Source organism: Nylanderia fulva, unplaced genomic scaffold (assembly GCF_048542155.1).
Source record: "Nylanderia fulva isolate GAGA-0341 unplaced genomic scaffold, ASM4854215v1 Scaffold148, whole genome shotgun sequence".
Taxonomy (NCBI): domain Eukaryota; kingdom Metazoa; phylum Arthropoda; class Insecta; order Hymenoptera; family Formicidae; genus Nylanderia; species Nylanderia fulva.
This window is the reverse complement of record NW_028189708.1, coordinates 16,547-24,016: the sequence shown is the minus strand read 5'-3', so window position 1 is coordinate 24,016 and position 7,470 is coordinate 16,547. Positions and strand designations below refer to the sequence as shown.

Genomic DNA, 7,470 nt, shown 5'->3' with positions numbered 1-7,470 from the left:
AAAAATTCGAATCGGATGGCTCTGTGCTTTAAAGTACTAATTATTGGTCTAAAAAATGAATATATAAATAATGTCGAGCAAATAGGTAAATATTATATTCAAGTAAAACCGATTAATCTCCAAGATCGTGAATTTCTAGTGCATATGCATTCTTCGATAACTATTGATGACTGCGTTTAACTGAAACAAGACTTATTAGCTCAATGATGAATAATTATTTGTAGTACCTAGAAAAAAAACGAGTATAATTTATAGTTATTTACAAGTATAATTCATAGCGATTTACATATTAAAATACGAAAGATAGTCTATAAATAATGATATAATGTTTATATATATATATACATATATACAGGGTATCCCGTAAAAATCGCCCTTAGCAGGCCAACTAAACGAGGTTTCGACGTACTTGACAAATACTAGATGCATTCCAAACAAATACTTGATTGAATAGACATATTTTAGTCATATAGACACCCAAATATATTCCAGAACCAACATAAAACGTTCTGTTCTTGAATAGGCAGTCTAGATTTTGTCCATCTAGATTTTGTCGAAAAACAAAATGTGTGTAAATTATGTATGGCTAAATTCGGTCCGAGTCATCCAGCACTGGATAAAATTCATCTAAACGTTGTTCAAGACTTGTTCAGAAAATTACTGTCCACACTTTGTACAAAACTGGTTCAGGTTGTCCATTATTTTTCCGCAGAAATTTGTCTAAATATCTAAAACTTGTTCAGAAAACTATTGCCCACACTCTGTACAAAACTGGTTCAGATTGTCCATCATTCTTTAGCAGGAATCTGTCTAGATTTTGTCTAAGATACTTATCCAAAAACATTATCTACACTATTAAAAACTACACAAAATTATCCAACACTTCAAGACAGGAATCTGTCTAAATATAATCTAAAACTTATTCACAAACTATTGTTCACACCCTGTACACAACTGTTATTATCTTGTAATAGTTCCTTCATTTGCCGCTATGCGACGCACTGTCTAGCTCGTATTCAAGTTTAATTACGAGGATTATATAAAGCGCATGCAAAAAGTGGCTATTACGATTAAATATGTTATTATTTTGATCAGTTTAATGTTTCTGATATGATTCCAACATAAGGAATTCAGATGTACATATCTGTATATATTATTCATCTTTTTTATACATTTTAGTTCCTCACTATCTTTCAGCAAAATCTTGATAGTTGTTCGAGATAACCTTAATGATCGATATTATCGAATCTCGATTCAGGGCTGTCGAGCGAGACGCAAAGTGCCGGCGGTAATTGAACCGCGGTTGCCATCTGTTGAATAATTACAAATTAAATATAAATTTTTTGTCTTTCTATTGTAGAAGGAATCGTGTAACAAATTATCTTAGCAACGTTCATAAAAAGTTGTTCATTTTTGGACGTGCGACCGACCGGACGTGTTTCGCATCGCGACAGAATTTTAATTCGAGAAATTCTGTTAAAAGTTTGTAACACGCGTCGTTTCGTTTGTGAATTTAAAAGTGTACTTGGTTTAAAGGCTTTTGTAATAAACATTCAACTGCCTATAAAATCTATCGATTTACTGATAAAAGATTGCTATCTTTTTTTTTTCGAACTGCATTCGTGTTTCATAAACAATAGTTTTGGACGTCTTGACAAATCATATGAGTCTTTCAAGAAATAAATTAATTCTATTTTCTTATTTTTTATTTTAGTACCAAAACAGTGCTAAATACATAATTGGTATTAAAATCAAAAATTAACCCAATAAAATAGAATTGATCAGTTTGATTTCTGAAAAGCTCATATCATTTGTCAGAATATTGTCCAAGTTCTCCAAACTGTGGGTAATGTTTAGAAACCGATTAGACAGATTTCAGACAGATTATTTCATCAATATTTTGGCAACGTAGACAGTTTTTAGACAGTGTATAGATAAATATTAAACAAGAAAGTCTAACAATGAGACTGGTGGACGTGTTTCAATGTCCTGAATGCATCTAAAACAAATCTAAGATTATGTCTACTTTTTGTCTATAGTCCATCTAGTTGGCCCGCGGATCAACTTAAGAGTATTACTTAAGGATAGATTCCTGGTATTATTTGGAAACGATTTTTTCCGTAAATAAAGGATATTTCGCAAACTAAGCCCTGTGGAAATAAAATATTAACTTTGTGGAAGTAAAACCACATGTTCTTCAATTAATTTCAAATAGAGTTTCCTTTAATAGAATTTTTATTTAAGGCTTACTTACAAAAAAAATACATGATGGCCAAAATTCGGAACATACAAAAAGTGATGACCTTTCTCGACATTTTTGCTAAGAAAAAATCGTTTTTTGATCCGGTCTTTACAGGACACTCTATTTATTACTATCATAAATGATTTAATTTATTAATTAAACTATTGATATATATTCAATTTTTTGTATTACCATATATACTCGTATTACTATCATAACACCATGTATTATACATATAGTATATTACTATCATAAATAGTTTGACTTAAAAATTCAACTATTGATATATATGTTTAATTAAATAAACAAATTAAATTTTTTAAATTTCTATAAATTATGTTATAAATAATTATATCATAAAAATTATAAATAATTATACTGATGATAAAATAATTTAGTCATAGTATCAAAAAAGTATCAATACGTGAAAAGCAAAAATTTTCTTTAAATTCTTCTAATTACCTTATATATATTTTTTTTCTTTATGTATATATATTATCGGTAAATATATTATCTTTGTTTTTTGATATTTGCTCCATATATTATATTTTTGATATTTGCTCCATATAATATTACTATAATAGTATTATATTAATTATACTATTATAGTAATATTATATGGAGCAAATATCAAAAATATAATATATGGAGCAAATATCAAAAAACAAAGATAATATATTTACCGATAATATATATATATATATATATATATATATATATACCCATACAGCACCGATAGATTGCAAAAACATTACAACAATCTTTCACCGCAATATTGCAATATTGCAAATTCACTGCAAAATGTTGCTACATCATTGCTGTTGAATTGCAGCAATGTTAAAATGTCCGCTTTTTGGAAGATTGCGACAAAATATTACAACAACATTGCAATGTTATAAATTTGCAATAATGCATTGTTATTGCAACCATAAACTAATGTTGCATATACAGGTATATAAATGTAAATAAATCATTAATGAAAATACGTTGTAATTAATTTATATATATAAAGAGTTTATATATATATAAAGAATTTATATATATTACAATATATAAATTATAGAATTTGGATTACATGCAATATTTCCGAAATATTAATGTCATGTTGCTACAAGTGTGCTGGAATTTTGTGCGCCTATATCTCTGCAATGTCTTTATAATGTTGCATTGCAACTTGCAACATTGCAACGTTGCTGCAATATAATTGCAATAATCTGTGCTGTATGGGTATATATGTATATATACATATATATAAATATATTACTAATATTACTGATATTACTAATGTTATTGTATTATACTTACAATAGAGAGTACTTTAAAATTTCGAATTGCAAGTTTATAATATATTAAATTAATTTTATTGTACAAATACTGTGAATATACATATTACGTATATAACTACCACTTTACAAAAAATTATATAATTATATAATTATATTTTTTACTATTATTTTATTATATTTTTATTATTAAAAAATTAATTTATTATACAAAAATTGTGTTATATATTGACCATTATTTATTTATTTGTCTAAATAAGAGACTAGCATAAATATAAAATATTTATATATTATACAAATGACGCCGTTGTATTTTTAAATGTAAAGATCAAAGGTTATTTTTTCCTATAGTAACGTTAGAATAATTTCATATTCATTCATATTTGAATACATTTGTCGCTTCCGCATCTGGCAACTTTTCTATTCTAATAGCAAAATGTACGCGTTGAAATAATGCGGAACACTTATTTGTTGTGAATTCTCTGTGAAGTCATTAATTACTCTCCATTATTACGGCGCGCAAGTGGCAAAACAGACACATGAAACAATTATTCATTGTCAACATTTAACAAATAGAGATCGTCTATTCAGCAGTGCCATATATAAATGTCGAATTGTTGCACTGCAAGGTGCAAACGCTTTCGATACGCAAGAATACAACATGAAGCTAACAATAGTGGTGTGTCTAATCGTGGCTATTCTGGTCTGCGTTATGATCCAGGAATCCGTAAGTATAATCTACATCTAGCTGATAGTCTCTTGTAAAGACCCTATAGGGTCTCTACCCATACAGCACCGAAAGATTGCAGAAACATTGTATAGACCTTAAAATGCAATATTGTGTATTGGTTGCGAAATATTGCTGTATCATTGCTGCAAGATTGCTGCAACGACTAAATGTCCACTTTTTGTAATATTGCAATAAAACATTATAACAACATTGCAATGTAATATTTATGATAATGAATTGTATCCATACAGCATTGAAAGATTGCAGAAACATTGCATAGACCTTACATTGAAACATTGCAATATTGCATAGTGGTTGCGAAATATTGCTGCAAGATTACTGCAACAACTAAATGTCCACTTTTTGTAATACTGTAATGAAACATTACAACAATATTGCAATGTAATATTTGTGATAATAAATATAGTAAAAAGTAGCAAACTTTTATATAATTGATAAGATTTTATGACAAAATAATTTATAATTTAATATAATTAAGTAATAGAAATTAAATAATAAAATTTAAATAATTTACTTTATAAAATTAAACATTTTGTTTTTAAAATAAGTTTATAAGATACAATGAACAGATTTTTATTCATTCGAATTCATCGAATATTTATCTGTCCGTTTCTGAGGAATTAGTTCAGTATGTACTTTAATATCTGGTGTTCGGATCGAATAAAAAAAATAAACTAATGTAAAGATATAGATATGATACTTTTTAGTTTTTATAGCGTTTTTCACTGGGAGAACTAGTGCGCACTGAGTGCACATAAAGGTTCTCGCACAAAATTTTATAATGACATAAGTATAATTAAAAAAATAAAATAATTAATAGTAAAAACTATTATTATCATTATTCTTATTGAACAACAATAATAATAGCTCTTACTATTAATTATTTTACTTTTTTAATTACTTACGTCATTATAAAATTGTGTGCGAAAATCTTGATGAGCATTTAGTGCGCACTAGTTCTTCCAGTGAAAAACGCTATTAGAGTTAATTTCACCAACCTTTATGTAATTCTAACTAAAATTTAAATACAAGATAGAGATAAAGAATCGCATATAGCGGTAGATAAAAGAACTAGCGATTATTTAATAATATATTTATAATCTTTCTGGATTGTTGCATTCTCATGAAATATTACATTTGTATATTCCTGTAATGTCTCTACAATGTCACATTGCAATTTGCAAGATTTTAACATTGCTACAATGTAATTGCAATGTCCTGTGCTGTATGAATAACCTGAGTCCAGCTGATAGTCTCTTGTAGAGATCCTATAATAAGATTTCTAGTCTCTTGTACCTAAGGAACAACGTTGTTCTGTCTGAAGGAACAATCGCCGTTTTGGCGCCATCGTTATAGAGGTCATAGAGGATGCCGCCGTAGATCAACAACAACAACAACTACTACAACAACAACAACTACAACATCGGCATCAGGTAGAAGAAAGCGTGAAATTATGGCTATTCCGCTTTTGTCGACATTGACATAATAAGCACGAAGAAATAAGTTGCAAACTGGTGAAGGGAAGTAATGCTAAAGTGCAGAAATTTTATTATATTGTAATATATATATTATCTGATTATATAGGTTTGCCGCATTAATGAGGCAAATTAATATATTCTGGAATTATAGTCTGTGGAAGAAAATAGACTCTGGAATGAAAATATATTTGAATATATTATGCTTAATGCTTATCATATTTATTGTTACACTATTAATAATTAATTCTAACTGTCATCAAAGTATTAAGATAAAATACTTAATAAGAATGTATTAGATAGATATATCATTATTAATATCGCGGTGAATTTTAAACGGAACATTTATAATAACATCGTAAATCGTGGTATAAATATGTTAAAATAAGCTAAAATAATATAATATTAAATAAGATATGTTATCATACAGCACAGAATATTGCAATTACATTGCAGCAATTTTGCAATCTTGCAAGTTGCAATGTATCATTGTAGAGACATTAGAGGAACATATAAATGTAATATTTCATGAGAATGTTACAGCAACATTCCAGAAAGAATTTTAAAAAATATTATTCACTAATAGCTAGTTCCTTATCATTTACCGCTATACGGTGCGCGATTCTTTACCTCGTATTTAAATTTTAATTAAAATTACATAAAGTTTAGTAAAATTAACTCTTAGACTAAAGGTATCATACCTATATCTTTACATATCAGTTTTTGACTCGATCCCAATGAATTCAGATATTTTGAATATAATTGTACTATAAAACAACACAAGAACGCGCTACGCGCGCGCTAATTTTATATAGTTTCCTCAATTTTATATTAAAAACATTGACATTAAAAGAATTAATAAAATTTAAACCTATAATTAATCTTTTGAGAGAAATCAGCTAATAACTGTTAAAAGATATGAACCAAATTTAAATCATATATATTATCCCAGCAAACACAGTATATAAATGTTATATACTTAAGCATGTTACATGTAACGTATATGTTAGTTGTAATTTCCCACTCATAGATGTAACATTTTTAATATTACATATATTACATTGTAGTTATATTGTCATTATATTCCAAGATAGCACTGACTTATCAATACATCAATGTGCTATTTGGTATATAATTACAATATAACTACAATGTAATATATGTTATATTAAAATGTTACATCTATGAGTGGGAAATTACAACTAACATAGATGTTACATGTAACGTACACGTTATATTGCCTGTTATATTCCGTTTTATTATAGCAATGTAACAATTATATATCGGTGTTTGCTGGGATAATTCTAGCATAGTTCCGACCGTAGGTTGCCACTAAATAAATATTTAAACAAAAAAACTCACATTTTCGAATATAGGGGTGACGTGCTGGCCATATTTTGAGCATTTTATTTATTTAAAATAATTCTCGTACAGTCCTGGGCATGTACATTGATTATATCCAAAGAATTCTGTTTATGAAAATATTTAGAAAACTTTTTAGACAATCATTTAATCCGAAAAACTCGAAGCTAACATTAATTATTGCTTTAATGACTGAATGACTAATTATAAAATAAAACAACAAGCTTCAAAATATGGGAAAACGTCAATGAAACAATCCTTAGCTGGATGATAAAAAAATTTAGAGAAACACGTGACACAATATACTTAACATAATGATACGTATGTACTTTAATATCTGAATTAATTGTGTTGGGA

At 27.6% G+C, this 7,470-nt stretch overlaps 1 long non-coding RNA gene across 1 annotated transcript; it reads left to right on the top strand.

Moving 5' to 3' along the window:
• The first annotated feature begins 4,144 nt into the window (after positions 1–4,144).
• LOC114946228 (uncharacterized) lies at positions 4,145–5,961 on the top strand. The gene is made up of 2 exons (XR_014924199.1): positions 4,145–4,252; positions 5,601–5,961. It is a non-coding gene; the product is annotated as an uncharacterized LOC114946228 (long non-coding RNA).
• The last annotated feature ends 1,509 nt before the right edge of the window (positions 5,962–7,470 follow it).